Below are 3367 nucleotides of genomic sequence, written 5' to 3' on the forward strand. Positions count from 1 at the left end.
TCATAAATCCAAATTTGCTGATGACAGAAAGTTAGGCGCCAAGTTAGGATGAGGTAACTGAGCACCTATAAAATTTCCAGTTAATAAGGAAGAACCAGCATGGATTCATGACTGGTTGGTCATGTCTGGTAAACCTCAGTGAATTTTCTGACTACTTCTGGGGACGCAGTGGCCAAATGGTATTATCGCTGGACTGTTAATCTAGACACCCAGATAACATCCTGGGGACCTGGGTTCAAATCCTGCCACAGCAGATGGTGGAATTTTAATTCAATAAATATCTGGAATTAAGGGTCTAATGATGACCTTGAGTCTATTGCCGATTGTCGGAAAAACCCATCTAGTTCACTAATGTCCTTCAGGGAAGGAAATTGCCATCCTTACCTAGTCTGGCCGACCTGTGACTCCAGACCCACAGCAATGTGGTTGACTCATAACTGCCGTCTGGGCAATTAGGGATGGGCAATAAATGCTGGTCTAGCCAGTGATGCCCTCATCCCATGAATGAATAAAAAGAAGGATATCTAGAGGGCATTTATAAAGTCCCAAATAAAAGATTGTTAACTAGGGTATAAGCCTGTAGAATCGATGGCAGGTTACTGACCTGACTGAGAAATTGGATGAGTGGCAAGCGACAAAAGGTAGGGATAATAGCTAGGTACTCAAATTGGCAGGATGTGACCAGTGGTGTCCCACAAGGATCTGTCTTAGGGCCTCACACACAGATTTAGATAATGGCATAGAAAGTCATAAATCCAAATTTGCTGATGACAGAAAGTTAGGCGCCAAGTTAGATAGTGTAGATGATAACCATAAAATTGTAAGGGGATATTGATAGACGTACTGGTAGGCAAAACTGTAGCAGATGGAGTTCAACGTAAGCAAGTGTAAGGTTATCAATTTTGGACCAGAAAGGGAAAGATCGGGATACTTTCTAGATGGTGTTAACGTTAAAGACAACGGATGTCCAAAGAGACTTGGGGTTCAGATGCATAGATCTTTAAAATATCATGAACAGGTGCAGAAAATAATCAAGAAAGTTAATGGAATGCTGGCCTTTATATCTAGAGGGCTAGAGTATAAGAATGCAGAGGTTATGCTGCAGTTATACAAAATCCTGGTTAGACACCACTTGGAGGTAGGCCGCAGCTCATCCATGAGGTCATTGAATGATGGCACAAGCTGGAGGGTCTGAATGGTCTGCTCCTGTTTCTAACTTTCTTTGTTCCTTGCACAAGCATAAGATGCTTCAAATCTCTTGACAGCCAACAAAGTACTTTTTGAAGTGTAATCACTACTACAGTGCAGGAAGCACAGCACCCAATATGTACAAAGTAATTCCCATAAACAGCAATGAGATAACCAGATAATTTGTTTCAGTGGCGTCGGTTGAGGGAGTGATTTTGGTCAGCATCATCAGGAGAATGACCCCACTCATCTTTGAATAATACTATGGGATCCTTGAGTCTCACCTGAAGACTGCAGCAATGACAGTGCAGCACTCTCTAAGTTCCCATTCTTTTTCAGGTCTTAGTTACATTACTTCACTGTCACGCCTGACTCACAGCTCCTCGCCCCAGGAGTACTACCATAAGGAATATGCTAGAGAAATACATAAAAGAAATATATGATTCCAAGAGGCAAATGTTATAAGATAAACAGAATTAGGCGATTCAGCCCATCAGGTCTGCTGCTCCATTCAATCATGGCTGATATGTTTCTTAACCCCATTCTCCTGTCTTCTCCCCATAACACTTGATTCCCTTACTAATCAAGAACGTATCTATCTCTGTCTTAAATACACACAATGACTTGGACTACACTCAATCAGCTGGCAGAAATAGGGTGGTAGCTCAGTAAAAGCATGGTGGCATGGTGGCTCAGTGGTTAGCACTGTTGCCTCACAGCACCAGGGATCTGGGCTCAATTCCATCCTTGGGTTACTGTCTGTGTGGAGTTTGCACATTCTCCCTGTGTCTGCATGGGTTTCCTCTCACAGTCCAAAAAGTTGTGCAGGCTAGGTGAATTGGCTATGCTAAATTGCCCTGTGGTGTCCAGGAATGTGTAGGTTAGGTGGGTTATGAGGGGTGGGTCTGGGCGGGATGCTCTGAGGGGCAGTGTGGACTTGTTGGGCCAAAGGGCCTGTTTCCACACTGTAGGGATTCTATGATTCTTTCTAAAAGGCACTTAGAGTCCCATTATTAATGCCTGTCTAGTGACTGCTATTTCGGTGGAGGTCTTCAAAATAACTGACCAAGCATCTTCTGACCCAACAAATATCTACACTTTCCTCACCTTCCTTTCTCCTCCTCTAGGATCACATTGTTGACTTTTTAAATTATCACCACCAACCTGGCTCCATGAAGGACCAAGTTTAAGTTTCTTCCACTCCTTCGGACGATGAGTTGCCTTTCAAAATTTGTTTAATGCTGGCAGCTTGCTGACTCTATTTAAATGCAAATCAACAGTGTAGGGTCCTGAATACTTCCATCAGGCTCATTTCCTGTGTCTCCAATTCACTGGAAATAGCCACGTGAAAGTCACCTTCAGCAGGTCTAGTGCCGCAATAAAAGGAGGACTTAAACAATAACATTTAGCATTTTCAAAATGAACAAATATCCTTAAACGTCAGCTAATAATTGCATCATTTTGGCAGCTGTAATAAATGAAGCATTGAATCTCTGTGAGAAAATTTAAGAGCAGAAAGAAACGGCAAATGAGTCTGGGATTGTTAATAAGAAGCCTTGGGATGAGATAAACCTGAGAAATCTCATGGGTTACAGAACATATGGGTTAGAAAACAATTCTTCAAATCTAGCACTTTTAAAATAATAGTACATTTACTGTTAACACAGAGAGGTTCAGTGCAAAAACTGAAATGTAATATGATAGATCTCCGAGGAATTTAGACAACTGAAGAAATAAGGCTGTTTAAGATAAATTTTTAAACTACTTACCATTACGAGAACATTAACACAAGGTAATTTTCCAAATTCCTCCTTCTAACAATAACCTTGCCCGCCAACAATGGCTATTGAAAATTTATGCCTTAATGTCTGATACATGCTTGAAATAAGATGGAAAGTCTGAAACTCATGCCTTTAATTCAAAGTATTACCTTCATCGATCTTTGAAGCAAGAAAGAGATGACAACTTTACTTACTCCAATCTTTAATCATATATGACACCAAGGCAAGCGAAGCTATGGGCCATGTGCTAGAAAATGGCATTAGAATGATTAGGTTGTTGTTTTTGACTAGCGTGAGCCCAATTGGCCAAAGGGCCTTCCTCTGTGCTGTAGGTCTCTAGGGCTATATATTTAGTGCCAATTGTGGCCTGGTTTGTAGCACTCTTATCTCTGAGTAAG

The sequence above is a fragment of the Rhincodon typus genome, chromosome 9 (assembly GCF_021869965.1).
Source record: "Rhincodon typus isolate 14 chromosome 9, sRhiTyp1.1, whole genome shotgun sequence".
Classification (NCBI taxonomy): Eukaryota; Metazoa; Chordata; class Chondrichthyes; order Orectolobiformes; family Rhincodontidae; genus Rhincodon; species Rhincodon typus.